This window comes from Falco punctatus (genome assembly GCF_963210335.1).
Source record: "Falco punctatus genome assembly, chromosome: 6".
NCBI lineage: Eukaryota > Metazoa > Chordata > Aves > Falconiformes > Falconidae > Falco > Falco punctatus.
In genome coordinates this window covers 12,522,977-12,541,508 of record NC_137585.1, presented here as the reverse complement: position 1 = coordinate 12,541,508, position 18,532 = coordinate 12,522,977, and the positions used below count along the sequence as shown (strand labels likewise).

Here is an 18,532-nt window from a genome sequence, read left to right as displayed (position 1 = left end):
TGTGTCACCCCCTGCCTCTCTGTCCCCTCGGCAGGGATAAAAGTTGTTGCCACCAGCCTCGCCGCTGCCGCCTGAAACAACTTTGTCTCCTTCCAGCCTCTGGGAAAGCGCCTCTTTTTCCTTATTCTTCAATTAAAAAAAAAAACAAAACAAAACAGCAATTTCTAAAAAAGTAAAGAATGAAAACTATATTCGTCTCTTTTTTTAGGAGGGGGAAGCATGAAGGTGGGAGAGAAGAGGAGGAGAAGAAGGAAACATTTGGCGCTTTCCCCCCTTCTTCCCCCTTCCTTCCCCCCCCAAGATGGCTTGAGAAAATTAAAAGGGGACGGGGATGGGGGGGCGGGGGGGCACTGAAAAGCTCGGGAGGGGGGAGAAAGTTTTGGGGTTTGAGGCTTTTTTTGTATGTGGTAGGTTTTGGGCGGGGGGTTGTTGGGGTTTTTTTAAAGCTTTCGGCTCCCAGAAAGCCCCAAGCGATTACAAACAAACGGGCAGAGCAGGCAGGCACAAGGAGGGGAGCGAGCGAGAGAAAAAGAGTTTTTTTGCTGGTCAGTAAACTTCAAGCTGCTGGGATGAGGTCATTGGTGTAAAAATAAAGCGATGGCGTCATTTGAAACCAATCCCAGTGAATGAACTCAGCCGGGGGGTGAAGGTGGGGGGAGAGGGAGAAGGAGAAAGAGGAGGAGCGGGGAGAGAGGATCCCCGCGGGGAGACGGAGGCAGCCGCCACTGTCGCGCAGCCCCGGCCGCGGGCGGCGGAGTGGGGCTCAGGCCGCACCACGCTGTCACCGGGGGGGGACACGCGTCCGCTGCCCCCGGCCTCCCGCCGCAGCCGCCGCGCCGGCCCCTGGGAGGAGCCGGGGCCGCGGAGCGATTCAACCGAGCCGCCGCCGCGGCCCTTCCCCGCCCCTCGCCCGGCCGGGGGGGGCAGGCCCCGCCCGCCCTGCCCTCGCTCCCCGGCCCGGCCCGGCCCTCACCGCTGCCGGCCCCTCTCCAGGGAAAGCCGTCCCGCCTCACCGTCCCCTGCCATCACCGCCGCCTCCGGGCGGCCCCACACCGAGGCCCGGGGCGGACCCGTCGCCGCGGGCCTCGCCGGGCATGTGGCGCCGCACGACGCCGCGGCGAGCCCTGTCCCTCCGCGGCCTCCCCGAGCCCGGCCGCAGCCCGGTGGTGCCGCGGGCGGCGCGGGGGTGGCTCCGTCAATATGGGCCTTCTGACGGCCTGACGCAGAACCATGGAGTGCTGAGGTGCCAGACCCTCCTGAGGCACTGGGGACGGAGCGCCCTGGTAGCTGCAAGGCATGTTGAGGGCCTTCACCCTTTAAATTACCTTGTCTAATTAATAAAAAGAAAAGAAAATCTAAAACCAGTAACTTGAGAAAAGTGAAAGTTAAGTCTAAACATACACAGAAATACAATGACTTTTGTTGAACAGCCATCTGTTCTGGCTGGTACCATTGTTAACTAGCAAGGTACATCCCTCAGGGATTTGGTGGGTCCCGCCTGTCTTAGGCACCCCTCTTCCAGGTACACCAACACACTCCGCAGCCATCCCTCCTCGTCACCAGGCTGGCTGTGCAGAGTGTCTTACACAGCACAATCCAAACTCTTGTTGGTCGCCTCTGCCGGCCTTCAAGTCCACAAACCCTTGGAAGACAGCACAAGAAAGAGGATTAACCACATGGGTCCTTACACTCTTGGTGGCTGCCTCTTCAAACAAAGCGCCTTAGGAAAGGCACACAGCTGTCGCCCACCGTAAAACAGCTTGTGTGGTTGGTCTCTCAGGAAGCAGGCAGCTATGAACAAATTATACGGTGGTGGGATCTGTCCTGGCAAAATTGGCAAAGAACCACCTTGATGAAGGGCCCAGCATTAAGTATTTGCAAGCTGCCTCTCATGAGGAAGCCATGTCGGCACTCACACCACGCAGTCACATCCTCTGCAACGCAGAGTGTGCAGGGGGGAGCGACAAGTCCTGAGAGAAGCCCAGTCCCCATAAAGCAGTGACAGAAGAAAGATCAAAAGCAGTGAAGAAATTGTGGTAAAGCAGTTTACGTTGGTACATTTGCTGTTTTGCACGTCTGTCTTGTACCAGCTAAAGAACAGTTTTGCCTTTTTTGTCTCAATTAACCAGTGGCCTTGATGATACCTTTTGCAAACCCCCAAAGTGCTCCCAGTACTGAAAGTCTGCACAGTTAACTGCTGGTTACCAGAGCTAGAACTGACCCATTTTGACGAAGGGGATCAGACAGCGTGCCAGAGAAACTCAAGGTGACAGCCAGTGCCCCAGCTTATTCAGACCAGAGAAGTGCAGGAACAAATAGTTCCAGCACAGTTATCCTCACAAAGAGAAGTGGGGAGCACTGGAGAGGGGTGCGTGGTGAGGAGGAAAGACATTTCAATTCTCTCTTCCTTTTTGTTGTCTCAACTCTGTAACACCTTACATAACTGTTCTTTTTTTTTTTTCCTTAATTAGGAGACCGAAGAAGTTTCCTCACTATAAAACTGTAAGAAAAAAAAAGTACTTGTGATCTTTTTGGAATATTTTTATTTTTAGCTGGAAAAAAAAGGATATATACAGAAAAGTCTAGGACAGCAAGTTGTAAGCGTTTTCTATATTGAGTCAGGATATTTCTTTTTCCTAATGTAACAAAAGGTGCAACTAAACCACAGTGATATCACAATTAACTCCTGCGGGTTGAAGTTATTACCAAGAATAACTTCTTATTTTCAGCTGAGCTTGAGCTGAGAATGTGATCTGGGAGAGCACTGCAGGGTGAAACTCTACAAGTTTGTTGCTAACCTGAAGACACAAACAGAAGGAAACTGAAGGCTCAAACTCAGCAGCATCTGACCTCACTTCATTGAGATTAGCGGCCACGTCCTTTACCTCCTGTTTGCAATGGGCAAAGTGTGTGTGTGTTGGCAGCTGACATGCCTCAGCTGGCAGGTGGTCACTTGCAAAGAAGCAGAAACTCATTTGAGTGTCAGAGTCTTAAGTCCAGCGTACCTTTTTGGTCTATTTCCCCCCTTGAAAGCCTTTCATTCCTCCCTACCACTTGCACAGCAGGCTCCTGGAAACAATCTGAACTGCAGGCACAAACCAGGGAGAGAGTCAGGCTGTTGTCTGTTGAACACCTGAGCCGTACAGAAGAGGGGCTGCCTGGCTCGGCTGGTGTCCCTGGCTGCTGACCTTCCCTCCCCAAGTTTTCTGTTGATTCCATGTAATGTGTTTTGCTGTGTTTCTGGCAAAGGATTTTTTTGGCTTCAGTGCTCACTGCCCGTTTTTGGCAAAACAGTACCGAAAGAGTTAACGTTAGCATCCTTTTCTTGTGCCTCCTTATCAAGCTCATGAGATAAGAAGACCTGAAGTGTCTATATGGGGTAAAACAAGGGCAAAAGACGTTATGGTGGCTATCCAGCAGGCTATGCAACAGCACTCGAACTTTGACATTCCCCTATGTCCTACCAGTTCACGTCCTGCTTCTGGCAGGAGCAGCTGTAAATCTGTCACCCCTCACTGCCCCTGTTGCTGGGGGGCCAGGGAGAGGGAATAGGTGGGTACTTTCAAGAGCTGGAGGTCATGCACCTTGTTGACAAAGGTTTCTCTTTATTCGTAAAAGCTAGCATAGCTTTTTGTCCCTTTTCCAGCTAATAGATTTTGTGGCACTTCACTTGGTTAATCAGTTAGCAGTGATTAAACAGGGGAAAGATGAATGACAGCCTTAGTAACGTCATCATGTTTTCTGCGCAGTGGAAAGGAGTGGTTTGCCAGAGGAACCTCTTGCGAAATAAGTGAGAACTGAACTTAACGCACAGAGTTTACCATGCTTTAAAATCCCCTTGTGAGTGCTCACTTCCTCCACGGGCTGGAGAGGGCTTGTTGAAGAGGTTACCATTGCCAGACAGCCCCCAGTTGCCATCACAACCGTCTTCTGCCAAAGGTTACTGCCTCTCCTACCTACCTGCAAGCTGCTCGCACAACCCCTCCCAAACTTGTTTCCGTCAAAGTCAACCAGAGTAGCTTAAGCAGTTTAAATAGTAGATGTCAGCTGAACTGGTTTGTTTTGGCTGAAATGGATTAGGGGAAACCCAAGTCAGCAGATGGGAAGTGAGGTGATGACCTTTTCGTGGACAGCTTCAGGGGCATTGGGTAGTTTGGCCTAATCTGCTTTCAGAGCAGACTGCTGTACCGGACATAACTGCTACTGACAGCTCTTCAGAGTACTTAAAAATAGAAGGGTTGCTGAGATACCCACATTGAAACATTCATAGCATTTTTAGATACTACTAGCTTTGTTGGCATAGAGAGCAGGGTAGGGCAGTCAGAGCAGCACAGGTTTGTGGAGAGCAGCAATGGGAACATCAGGGTTTGGAAACCAGCAGGAATAGAAGATGTAAGACTGAGGGTGGAGAAAGAGCAGAAGAGAGAGAAAAAATTGTGGACGGAGATCAGTGGGACATCACAGAGTTCAGTCTAGAGAGGAGGAATTTGAGTAGTGTGAGAAATGCAGGCATCAGAGCCATAGGGTGCAGAGTAGCAATGCTCGAGGGGAAACAGTGAGTTAACAACAACCAGTATCTCCCCTTTTTCTCTTCCATGTGTGCCTCAGACCCTGAGAAGCTCTACCCCTCTGGAGAATGCTTAAATCAGAATAGCCTCACTGCACCTGTTGCTGCAGGTGGTTTCTTACCTCTTCTTCCCCATAGCTTCTCCAGGACTGCCAGATTCATAGCACATCAAACAAGCTGGGGTTAGTATACAAGTGACGTTTAGGTTCAATGCAGATATGGGTTTTTAAGCTGGGAGGAATGTAAGACAAGGTAGAGCAATATTCTGTTCTCTGTAGGACAACAGTGGATTAGTTGGAGCAGTGGAAGAGGAAGGGAGAATTACAGGAACCAGAGTATCAGAAAGTACAGAGAAAAAGGAAGGAGAGCATCAGCTGTCTGCTTCCCTGTATCTCCTTAGTTCATAAATCCTATATCCATTACTCAATAGGAATTTACATGACCCCTGTCTCTACAGTTTCTGAGTACCCTTTATTTTTGTAAGTCTTTTGTGGGACAAGAGTATTATGATACCATGTTTTATGGATATAAAAATGAGTTACTGAGCTAAAGAAGGTAGTATAGCAAGCCGGCTGCAGATCAGTGTGCTGCACCAAGTTAACTTAAATTCCCAATCTAGCCACTACCTCATCCTTCTCCCTCTCCTCTCTTCCATCTCTCAAAAGAAATAGTAACTTTTTTTTACTTATGAGTAGTAAATGAGCAGGCACATTTGGTAAAATTAAGCACTTGCACACATTTGTTAGCTTTGTTTACAATTAGAGAGAGACATACAGACACACAAAGACTGTGAGATGGACAGCAGAAAACAATAAGAAAAAACTAAGGAAGAAGTAATAATAGTTTCTGATTCTATGGATGGGCTTTATAAATTTTAGGGGCTTTTGATCAATCCTAATCATCTTAAACAGGAAAAAAGCAGCTATTTTGATGGTTAAGTCACTTCTGTATGAAACAGCAAGATTAAGTTTTGAGAAGGCATTTGAAACTGGAGATCATAATAATTATTTACAGAAAAGGAGCATAATAACATGTTGTCATCAGGAAACCGAATAATGAAATACTGTTCTCAAGAAAAAGCAAGTTCAGACAAATCTACAGCAACTGAGAAACTTACCGAGAAAAGATGTTACTAGTTATCTAAAGAGAAAATATTTAAATAACAACAACAAAAAAGTCATACATTAAAAAACCAAAATCATAAACACATTCCAGAAATTAAGATAATTGTCACAATAAACACTCCCCTCACCTTTCTTTTAGCTCTTACTCACTGCTAGTCACTTGTCTGTAGGCTGGTGTACTTGCATTGAAATCAACTTGTAATGAGCTGTAAGCACAGATGGTGTAAATCATCATTGCTCAACTAACACTTAAGTTGCTATGCTAATTTATACTATCTGGAGAGTAGCTTTGTATGTTCATGTTTTGTTTGTGGCCAATGATGAATCAGAACTGAAATGTACTTGTGTTTATTCTGAGGTCAACATAAAATGTATGAGGTCTTTGACTATTCATATCCTTCTTTTTAACTACTTGAGTACTTTAAATGATGTGAGAGTACAGTAATTACAACATTTTAGACTTTTTTTTTTTCTGATAAAGAAATATTTTCTTAAGAGTACCAAGGATACAATGGAAAAGGACAGCATCCATAAAATGCTTTTAAATTATATGTGAAATGTAATCTGGGTCAATATAAACCATTAAGTACAAAGTTACTGTCTTGATAGCATGCTAAAGTTCACCATCAGGAAATTTGTTTAAAAGTTTGAATGTAAAAAGTGAGTGAGTAACCTGTGGTATTAAAGATCAGTTTATTCTTATTTATATTTATTTATTTTAAAATATTTTTATTCTCAAGACATGTATACAGGAGAAGAAATTTTCTGACAGTTTTAGAGTCTTCAGCATTTCTCGCAATCCATGTTGTCGTTTCTGCCTACCTTAACAGCTCCTGACACCTACAGATATCCTAAGCCTTGTGGATTTGATAGATTGCTGTTTATTTTATTTCTGTTTCTAAGGTGCAATTTGATTGTTGCAGTAATATACAACTGAAACTGTTGTTAATCAAACAGATTGTAGAAGAGATGGATTTCTCTTCTGTGTAATCGTTAAAATGTACTTAATAGGTAAAAAGAGCCTCATATCAAAAAAGGAAAAGACAGACAAGCCCATAATGGAAAAGAAAAAATCTTGAGTTCTAAAAGGGAAAAGAAAACCGTGTTAATTACTGTTTGTTGTTGCTGTGGGAAAGAAGGGCACGAGCACCACAATGACCTGCATTTATAAGCTTTCATTCATATAAAACTTTTAAGTGGATAACACACAGAACATCACTATTTTGGCCTCACAGTAAAAACATTCATAGAAATAAAAAGACTGTTAACTCTGAAGAGTGTCTTGTTTTCCTGAATGCACTGGTCAGAAAATTGTCAGTCTGGTACTAGCCCAATTGTCAACAACAGACAGCAGAGTTTGTTGAGAAGGACAGGTGAAAATATCAGGTTACAGGGAGAAGCATGTGAAAATTTCAGAGCATGCCATTTTTAGATATTTTTTTAGGATGCAAGGTTAGAATATGCCTATTTCAGTAGCAATCTGAGTTCGAAACTCAAAGGTGGAGGTGAGTTGAAGGACTGCTTGTTTATTTTTATATTGCCTTTTTGACTACCTTCCTGATGCTCAGGAACAAGCTGGCTTGTCTGCATTAGGTATACGTACAACTCTTTTACGTCAGGGGCGGGGAGGGGGGGCTGAAAATCTTGCAAGAACATTTCTGCTTCAAAGCAGTTTGCTACTTAATCCTTGTACCCAGGGGAAGAATCACTAATACATTTAAAAAGTTTAAAATTCTGGTTTCTGCTCACTCTTCAAAAAGAAGGGTAGAAAATCAGTGAGAGTAAAGCACAGGGCTGCAAATCCAGTGTTTTATTTTCTACGTGAAGGTCTGCCTCAGACTTCTTATGACTTATTTGAAGCTGCACCCACTTACCTCAGATATAAATTTGGCTTGTTGACTCTCCAGTCATTAAAAAATTGTTTCAAGCCTCTGATCAAATGATGATGAGTTCCAGATAAACTTATGCTGAAGAATGTGCATCTTTATGACCAATTGAAATCTAAACAGGGTATTATGAAATCAAATGGGGGAGAAGGTTTTTTAACAGGGGGAATTTCAAGTACAGGACATGACTTTCGAAGATACTATTGCTTGGCAATGCATAAGCTCAGAAGAACTTCCTAGACAGGAACATATGAGGACAAATTCTTTTGTGAGCCAGTCAATGGAGACATTTATGGGAAAATGGTAGATGCAATTTGAGTTCCAGTATATAAAAGGAAAAAGAAGGCCTGTTAGAAGGGCCTATCTAATTACTAAGTTGCAGAAATTGTATGTTTATTCATCTGTTACTTTGTACTGGGACTTGCAATTAAATGATGTCAGCTACAGTTTAAGAAAAATGGTTATTATAACCAATGATTCATTTAAAATACCTTCTTACCATACAGTGCCAGCAGGAGATCAGGATGCAGTTGCACAAACGCTGTAAGATGGATGTCACTGAAAGAAGAGCTTGGTCTCCAATTTGCTTTACAGCATGTGAATGAAAAGGGAGGTTTGAACCACTGCAGAGGAGATGGCAACATAGAAACAAGGGTGCACAGCAATTAGCAGGAAAAGAGTTGAACCAACCTGTGTCAGTGGCAGTCCCTACTCACAGGAGTGTACAGAGCTTGAGAAAACGGAGGCAGATGCCTTGGTTGAGCCCATCTAACAGGTTGCTGATGCCAAAAGGAGATGCTCTAGCTAACAGTTTCCTACCCTCTGCTTCTAACTGTGAGCTCCTGCCATTTTCCTTGCTGTGGATCTGGCATTGTTGTGATGCAATATGAGTCAATTCAGCTTGCTAAGCCAGCAGAAGTACAGTTACTCTTTTGACAGTCATTAGGTTGATGTTTGCCATCTGATGGTATTAAAAAAGATCTATTTACTATGACGGTGGTCAAACACTGGAACAGGTACCTAGAGAGGCTGTGGCTTCTCCATCCTTGGAGAAAGTCAGTGCTGAAAGGCCCCGAGCAACCTGACCTAACTTTGGAGTTGGATTTACTGTTGAAGTTGGCTCTGCTGTGTAGAGGGAGTTAGATCAGCTGGCTTCCAGAGGTCCCTTCCAACCTAAATTATTATATGGTATGGAGGGTGCAGTCATGGCTCCCTTATCTTGTATCCTTATTTTACACTGAAAAATCTCAGTACATCAATATCCCTGACTGAAAATTTATCTGTCAAACATTAGGGCAGTCTTGTCACTATTACGAAACTTCAGTATATAAATTTCTATGTATAAATGTCTATGAGCAAAGCTATTTCAGGAGGAAGTTTGAATGGTATAAGTCAGTACTTTGAAAATACAGATATCATAGGGTTGATCTCATTATTGCTAAACCAAATATATAAAGCCACATTATTAAATGTGAATTTATACTGTAAAAATTACTGAAGTAATTTTAACTGTACACAGTTAAAGTTTATAAACAAGCTTACATTTGTGTTGAAGAGAGACTAAAATAATCATAACAGTAATGTATTTTAACTGGTCCAGATTAATCTCAGTGGATGTTAAAAACATACTCAGATTCTGTCTCTACTTCATCTTCCTGTGGCATGCCTGTGATGCACACGGCTCCTGGATTTTATTGGACCAATAAAAGTTGTTGTTGTGCTTAGAAATTGGACTTTATTATAGTAGCTAATTACATTTACATCAATTTAGAGGCCCTTTCAAATTGATAGGGGTGTGAAAAAATGCCCTGGAATAAAATGAGTCAAGGCCACTGAAGGGATGAAGATATGAAATCCTTCAACAACAATAACAAAATCCCTAAAATGCATATAGAAATATATCTTCAAAATATCCCAGAGTCTATTCTCAGTTCCATACCTCCCTCTCCATAGCTGTCCATAAGTCGACAGTGACATGCACAGGGTATATTTACTTCCAGTTAAATGTTCCTCAGCACTTCTAGAGCGGTTCAAAAGGGCTGTATTTTACCATTCTCTTGTTTCTTCTCAGTTGTGCAGTCAGATTATGAACTTTATAAGGCAAAAATATACAAAGACAAAGCAACAAAGCCATCTGAATTGTTCCTGAATTATTATCATTCCAAGGAGCTTTATGATTTTTTGAAATTTTTAGATTTTATGCAGACTGTCAGCAATATGGATTCAGGGGCATCTGTCTTTTCTGCATTTGAGGACAAGTCAGTACAGCCCTATCCTGGTGAGTAAGGCATCTATCTTGTTTTCAGTGGTTCACACAGGTATGCTCAAGTGGTTTGAGACTCTAGTTTTTCAAACAGACTTTTAAATAGGTATGTGCTTCCTATGGCACTTCAATGTATTTCATTGGGAACATGGCCATAGACTCAACATTGTGTTCAGAAAGGAGCGCAAGCACAAATGCGACCACACTGCAAATTGCCTGGCAGCAGGGGATTTGCACCTGAGATGTGCTCAACAGATCATGCCTGTGTTGCCCTACAGTGCCCACCAAATAAATGCGTTGCAGAAAAATTGCCTAAGGGTGCTTGCCTGCACAGATTGTTTCTACATGGTGAGAATCCGTACTACGCTGGCAGTGACTGCAATGTGTCTGGAACTGCATGTTAGAGATTTTTTTCTATATTTAACATCAAGTGAGTTGCTCCAGGTACATACACAGCAGCACTTTTCTAGGATTCCTGGATGCCCTGAGACACATAGTAGTCGGCTGCCAAAACTGATGCAAGAAAATCAGGAACTGAGACAGACGAGACCTCCAGTGTAACTCACAAATTCCAGTTTAATTCTTTGAATTGATGTGTAGGACACCAGTCACCAACTTAAGTGGTAAATCAACCATTCTTTCTTGAAACTAGAAATTCAAAAATTGCTTGTTTTGTTTGGACTTAATATTCAAAATCCCAATTGTCTCTACAACGTGCTGGGTCTGATTGCTAGTTTAGAGCAGCTATCTCATTCCCCAGAGGTGTGTCTGCACTGCCTCATAGCTTCTATACTCAGTTGAAAATTATGTCCAAGTAGGAGTCCAGAAAGCAGAAAATGGCAGCTTGGCTGTATTCTACATTTGTGAACCTCTCTTGTGTCTGGACAAAGCATGGGTGGAAAAGGAGTGAACTTGTAAGAGATTCTGCCTGTAAAATTCCACACGGAGCAGAGCTGGTAAGAATCAGGCTTGCTCTTTCAGTACATCTATCTGCAAATAACTACAGTATAGTACAAACAGACATAAGAATCCAGTTTATTTTGGATGATTGATTAATGGGAACATTACTCATATACTCAGTGCATGACATTTCCTATTACTTGTTCATATCATTTGAGAGTTAAAGGATATAAATACTTAGGAATTTGCCACCAGTTGGGTTGACACCTGTCTGCTGAACACATTAAAGGGGGAAAAGGGTGAGTTGTATTCCATTTAAGAATGCTGCAGCTATCTGAGTGACTCTGAATAACATTTCCAACACTGTCAGGGGAAAATTTTCCATAGCAGTCTAAACACAGAATTCAGCAATAGGGTCTCTTCTCCCTAACATAGCTAGTCATTTAAAGGATGTTAAGAAAGTTGGAGGTAGACAGAAGGGAATGATTTCACTGAAGCAACTTTACAGTGCTCTGGGGCTGATGCTTCTTTCAGTAACACATCACTAGACAGCTAAGGATTATATATATGCAATCAAAGTGAACATTTAGCAAACAGCTGTTGATCTGTGTACCGATTCATTGCTTCCTTGGTTAATGTTTATACCTGACATTGTAGCTGTTAGTTAATAAATATCTCATTTGCGTGAAGAACTGGAGATGGTAAAAAACCAAAAAAAAATTAATCTATAACAAACACACACGCAAATCCCCACCTGCATTTCTTTTTGTAAAATACCTGTCAAACTGATGGCAAAGCTATTCTGTAGCATGACATCACCGAGTCCTATAAAATGACCACTGATGGGTCTGTTCACAGCATCTATAATTAGCTTCTTACCTCTAAGTTTCAGTGATTTCGAGCAGCAGACTGATGTAAATGCTTTAAACCAGCCTCTGGAGATGCCTTTGAAACGAAGCAGAGTAACGCCTAACATGGGCATCAGCATCACATACATATGTCAGCCTTTCTCCTGCAGCTCAACCTGGGCCTTAAGATCATGGAAAATGCATGGGTGGATCTCAAGGGATCCTGGGGAGGATGAAAGTGCCTCTTGCTATAGGTTTACTACCCCTGAATTACCTCACAGCATCATTTAGCTCTTTTCTAGAGATATGCCCCACTAGACAGAAATGACTAATGGTCCCTTGTGGAGTGCTATAGAGAGGGCGCAATTCAGGAATTAATAAAGCTTTAATGCACGCTGCTCCCGGGATTGACAGCAAAACTGTCAGAGAACATGCAAGAGAGGGTGCCGCAGAGAGCTTCTGCTGCATGCAGAACCACAATGCAGAGTCTGACCATGAATGGTTTGTAACACAAGACGGCAGAGACACACATGGAGAAAGCTATTTTATACAGTTTTCTGAAACTCTAGTGTCAGTCCCCAGTTCTGAGGGGACAATATAGTCCCCAGCCCCAAACTCTTAAAGGAAATCTGAGGTACAAATTAAAAAGAGGCTACTTGCTAAAAATTCGGGTAGCTTGATTTCAGTGTCCATTAGTGTTTCACAGAGCCCATTTCCTCCTTGCCTTGGATCAATCTCATCTGAAGTTTAACAGTATTGTAACATTCAAAAGAAGAAGTTCACAATATGGTTTCTGATTTAAAATACAGTCCTTTTAGACACAGGCAATGCCCCCCCCCCCTCTATTTTGTACTTTAATGTTTTTTGAAAACTGGACAGTATTTTCTAATTTTGATCTTATAATTACAGTTAATCCTCCAAATCTTCAAACAGTCACCACAAATCAATTATGCTTTCACATCAGAGATAGTCTGGAGCTTACATTTATATATATATTTTTATATGTGAACAAGAAGGAGAAAATTAGTAGATATTTATGTGCATTTGTAGTAAATTTTCTGTAATAAATTTTGGCAAAGGTCAGTCAGCTCAGCCAGTTCAAGCAAAGGCTCATTCAGAGAAGTGGAGTAGATTGTTGGCTGAAGGGAAGGGCAGGAGAGGCAATGAATCATGTATCATAGAATCATAACATGGTTTGGGGTGGAAGGGACCTTAAAAATCGTCTAGTTACACCCCCCCTCATATGGGTAGGGACACCTTCCACCAGACCAGGTTGCTCAAAGTCCCAACCTGGCCTTGAACGCTTTCAGGGATGGGGCATCCACAGCTTTTCTGGGTGACTTGTTCCAGCGTCTCACCACCCTCACAGTGAAGACTTTCTTCCCAATATCTGATCTAAATCTACCCTCTTCCAGTTTACAGCCAGTAACCATTGTCCTATCACTACATACCCTGGTAAAAAGCCCCTCTCCAGCTTTCCTGTAGGTCCCCTTTAGGTACTGGAAGGCCACTGTAAGGTCTCCCCAAAGCCTTCTCTTCTCCAGCCTGCACAACCCCAAGTCTCTCAGCCTGTCTTCACAGGAGAGGTGTTCCAGCCCTCTGGTCATCTTTGTGTAGGTGTGGGCAAGGGAAGAGAAAACTAGGTGGTTTTTTTCAGGAGATATTGGTGGAGTGGGAGCTCTGAGACAAGTCAGGAAGATTTTGAGAGCCAGGGAGGAGGGAGATGATGGTAGGTTAAGGGTCTCTGTGCTTTGTTCTATATCTTTCTAAAACAGCATGGTTTTATTTCCCCTGTATGGATGGGCAAGGCAGGCAGTCTGCCAGCTCCCAATAACCTGCTGTTTATTTTGCCTGTTGCCTTGAAATAGCCCTATGAATGAGTTTGTGTTATCTAGGAGCGTGTTCTTGATTTACATCCAGTTAATAGAACACTTTTTGTGGTGCAGCCTTTGATCCTGAAAGTAACTTTTGTTCACATGAGCAGTCTCATTAAACACAAATCCCATTAAACACAAATACAAGGCTCATCAGCAGGTACAACAATACTAGGAAATCCAATATGCTTAAACACAGTTGCAAAACAGAAGTTAGCTGGTATGACGCTGACTTAAGATGGACTGAGCAGTGCAGATCAGGGCAAAGCACTGTATTTGACAACCTGACCCTTCACATGAAACACAACTTTTCTGAAAGTAGTCAAGATCATCATGGAAGTCCTCTGACCCAGTTTCAATGCAAATCCAGCTTGCCATGCAAGTCCTTCGTTTAGTGCTCCAGCTATGCAGAAACCTTGTTTGTGCCCTTGAACAAGACAACAGTGTTGGACATAGATCAGTAAACATTTTGAGTGTGAGCAGCCCATGCTATAGAATCTGGGTCTGGAAAAAAAAAAAAAAACATTTTAAATTATTTTAAGTGTTGTGGAAAGCAACCAGAAATACGTTTACCAGAATGGCCAGCTACAGGCAGCAGTTTTTGGCTGGGCCTAATAGGTATGCATATGCAGGCATATTTGTTTGCGTAGGCCAAAGGGGAGAAGCACGTTGCAAAATATCTTAAGAACAAAACATGACACTGAGCTGAAGTGGATTTTTAAACCTCTTGAGAATGAACAATATGCTTTTTTACTAAACCAGTTGTGCACAGAGATCAATGTACACAATTAAAAGAAAAAGACTAATCCTGCTGTAAGTTCACCTCAAGTATTTCATGAATTTCACATGATCCACCCACTTTTTTCTGTACCTCTGCAATTACCATATCAGCAGCAATAATTCTCTGTTGTTCAAGTGCCAGATACAACATGGCTCTCACATTCCTGAACGTGGCATATTGTGCTGCTCTGTTTGTTTGTTGTTTTGGAACAAGATTAAATTTTATTCACTCGCGCACCGCACTGAACTTTAACCCACTCTTCGTCATCATCTTAATCAGTGATTTGTTTGTCTTACTTTTTTATTCTCAGTTTTTTATATTTAGTTTAAATTTTGCATGAAATCCATGTTATTCAAATGCCTTTTTTTACCCATTCCTAGTTTTCCTCTCTTATCTTATTTGGAACTATCTATCATACGCATGAAGTATAGGAGCATCTAACATTTTTTGCTCCCTTCTACCAGCTAGAAATTATGAAATAGCTCCTTTCCAACTGCAGTCTGAGCATTTTCATGTGGTATTTTAATTTACAAATAGTCTATCCCTTCAGCAATATAAAAGCTTCGTGAGCACTGTTTCAAGATTTTGCTTACATGGAAAAGTTAGTTTGGCTAGATAAAGCTGTAACTTTTCTCTGTGTGTGTGTGTATGCACAGGACAAGAGCTGATTATTCCATATTAACTTATTTTGAGTCCACTTTACTTGAGAAGTTAATTTGTAATACCTAAACAGGAAGAACTCCCTTGTAGATGTGACTTCAAGCATTTGTAATTACAGAAGGTGCTCATCTTGTCACAAAGTAGAACATTTAGTAAATATGAAAGCAAACTCTTTATCAACATTTAGTTATTCAGTGTATACCAAGTAGTCACAGATCAGGCTCCCAATGTGCTGTGCTTTTTTCAAACACTGATTAGATTTTAAAATCAGCTTTCAAAGGGCTTTTATTTTAAATAGAATTTTCTTTTAATCATACCAACAAGGTAATCAATCTTCTGTACTTGTTAGCATGTGCTGTTCATGTGTTTACCAGGTCTTTCAGAGCTTTAGCATATATAGCTTCTTTCTCTAATGTAAAAAAAAAAAAATAAAAGGTATACTTTTATCATACCTATATAAGCCACAATAAGATACAGAACATTAGGTAAATAAACATTTTTTGTCACTCCCCAGTGGCAAGTAATTTTGCTGATGGATATAAATGACAATATAAATGACAAGTTGAGGGTGTTCTCTGTGTCAGTATCAACAGAGAGTAAAAACTAGAAGACGTAGTTTTTTCTTGTATTTCCAGAAACGTTTCTTGGGTATCAGATTAAAGGGTATAGGAAGATGCACTTTCTTTATGGGTTCTACAAAAAACCCCAAGGGATTGGAAGACAGGCTTCTTGCACAGTCTGTCCCCCACGGCAAATGAGTTAGGCATCTCTATTAAAGCAGTTGGCATCTTGGTACATTTGCAAAACAAACAAGAAAATATCTTAACTGCATCCTTGTTTTCCCATCCCTGAATGAACTGATCTCAAGGACTCTGAATCTGCAGATGCCACAAATGGACAGTGGAGCAATACTGAGTCTTGATACTGACAGGTTGCAAGATTTATTCTTATTTCAGGCAGGCTTTCACAGCAACCTATTTCCATTTACCCAAATTAAAACATTTACAGTTCTAGAAAGAATAAACACCTCTTTGGGACGTATTGACATCACTGCAAATAGAAGCACATGGTGCAACATCACTCTGTGAATTATGTCTCTTTTTTAGTCACACTGACATAAGCAATAGTTTTTAAACTATTGCCTGATCACCAAACCCAGTTTATTTATATACCTCAAAGACTCTCTGGATCTCAGAAGCACAACCCTTCTTTTAATAAATACAATTCATTTGAGCAGGGAACGGCCAATAGTTACTGTGTAAGACAATTTTTGACATTGGGTTTAATACAAGGTAGTGTTTCCTTGGTGTGCATCTTTATGGTTTAGCAATAAAACCATCAGGATGTCTCAGAGAATTATTTAGGAATGATTGCTTACTAGGAATAACAGTAACGTGCAGCTAGCGAGGATGAGTTGGTCTAGTACATAGATCATCTGCCTTTACCTCAACCAAGGAAGTTTTACTTACAAATCTTAATTCACTTGGTGATTCTTTGGGGGTCAAAATGGTGACCTGTTAGACAATTTGAATAAAAGAAAATTCCCACTGGGTCAGACCATGGGTCTTAATTCAGTATTCTGTCTCTGGGAGTGGCAGGAGGAGATGCTTTTTAGGGGGAATATGTGAACTTGGCCTTTTTCTGTGCTCTGCTCCTCTCATATATCCCCAGTATCCCAACTGTTACATTAGGGGTCGTGGAGAACACAACCCTTTAGTACCTCTTTATGATACATAAATCTGCCTAATCCTTTTTTGAACCTGCTGTACTCTCCACCTCACAGTGGCCTGTGGCAGTGAACTCTGGAAGTTCACTATTTGCTGTCTAAAGAAGCGCTTTCTTCTGGCTGTTAAAATCAGTTTAAGACATCATAAGCTCATGCACTATATATATGTGCATATATATATAACACTCAATTGCATTCACAACTGTTCTTTCTGACAGACTCCCATTCAACTTGCATGTTCATATTCATCCAGCAGGATGGCATAGCCATTGTGGGAAAAACAGACTGAAATGCATATTTTGAGTTGTTCCTTGCTCAAATATGGAAGCTCCTAAGTTTAGAGAGGGAACTTGTGCTTATCCTGGTCAGAAGCTGAGCGCTCTGCTTCTTAAGTGATACAAAGCAGAATGGGTAGTGTGGGGTAATCTGGTGGAAGGAAAAGATGCAGCTATAACTTTAATTTGCTGGTTAAAAGGATTCTGGCTTTTCTGAATCAGCATCAGGGCTCTGTCTAATCTCAGTCCTCCACTCATGTTGCAACAGAGGGTTGCCTAAGTGAGCTATGTTGGCTCTTTGCCACTCAATATTTCCCTTCACCAGGGAAACCCCCAACTGGCTTTTAAAGCCAGCTTTATGGCCCCAGGATAGTGCCAAAGGTGGTATGAGGCGCCTTACCACCTTCTTCAAGAATTTGAAGGCAAAGATGGGGGAGGAGATCACAGGAGATAACCTAGGCAAGCTCACAGTGAGCTATTCCTTCCACTTTATTACCTGATGCCTCTTGCTCAACATACTGATCATCCCTGCTTTATTATTATTATTATTATTATTATTATTATTATTATATTATTTTTAAAGGGCAGAGTTGCAAGAACTGATTCATCATTTTTAGACAGGCGAATAGGAAGCAGTGTGCAAGCTGTCTTGTCTTCCACAACTGAAAAGCATGTAAGTTGTTAGAAAAAAAGGCTTCTAAAAGTGCTTTGTCTCTGCTATCCAGAATGCATATTCCTCCAAGAGGAAGGTCTGTGATTCAGGGGGAAAATCCCATGACAAAGCCTTTAGCCCTAACAATTGCATGTAAGAGAGATTAAGTCATGGGAAACTTTTGTGAATAGAGTTGCACGAATAAAAAGAAACATGCAGCAACATGAAACATGCCTAGCTTTGGATTTTACAGCGAACTTGGAGCACAGACCACGTTTACAGGATTGTTCGCTGGGGTACATGCATCTTCTGAGTGAGCAGGGGCCTAATTTTAAGGGACCTGGGGGGAACACACGATGACACACAGCTTGGCTTTACATCAGGAGCATTCAACAGGAACCTTTTCTGGTACATGTCTACATGAAAAGGAGAGGAAACATGGTATTCCCAAGGGATTACAGGCAGTGTTGCTTCAGACCTGGAGTGGCTCAGGATCTCAGGCCCAGCACTCCACGCAGTGCCCGAGTGACCAGGAAGGCTCAGTTCTGACTTCAGGAACTCAAAGGGCAAAACAAGGCAAAGAGCAGAAAACTTAAATTTGTTGGGTTTTTAATGCTCAAGCCATTACACGGCTGGAATCTGATTAACTGTAGCCATCACCAGAGGCTGCAGCGGGGCAGGGCTGCAGTCAGGTCCACCGGCCACTGTGGACATGGCGGCAGCACTGGTGGTGGACACGGCAGCAGTAGGAAGGACTGGAAGTTAAAATGAGGCCTCAGAGCGCGAGAGAGTCTGTACGCCCGACAATCGCCCACACGGAGGGCTGGGGACAGGAGGGGACTGGCAGCAGCACCAGGTGCCTTGGGCCGGCCGCCCCCCAGCTCCTAACGCTGCGGCCGAGGCAGACACCGCCTCTGCGGGAGCGAGGGGTGGGGCGGCGCGGCGCGACGAGCCGGGCCGGCCCCGGGAGCCTTCT

The 18,532-nt window shown here is 42.5% G+C and overlaps 2 protein-coding genes across 8 annotated transcripts in view; both read right to left on the bottom strand.

The window, feature by feature from the left end:
• The window catches only part of DUSP16 (dual specificity phosphatase 16), an 87,463-nt gene extending 70,006 nt beyond the window's left edge, over positions 1-17,457 (bottom strand). For 4 of the 7 annotated variants that reach the window (XM_080392412.1, XM_080392418.1, XM_080392414.1 and 1 more), the window contains exon 1: positions 5,820-17,457. The gene's annotated coding sequence lies outside the window, so the exon portion shown is untranslated. Of the gene's footprint in view, positions 908-5,819 lie in introns of those variants that run through there. The other 3 variants (XM_080392411.1, XM_080392417.1, XM_080392409.1) reach the window with 1 other exon arrangement.
• Positions 1-18,532, bottom strand: part of MANSC1 (MANSC domain containing 1) — a 342,189-nt gene that overhangs the window by 177,665 nt on the left and 145,992 nt on the right. The window lies entirely within an intron of this gene.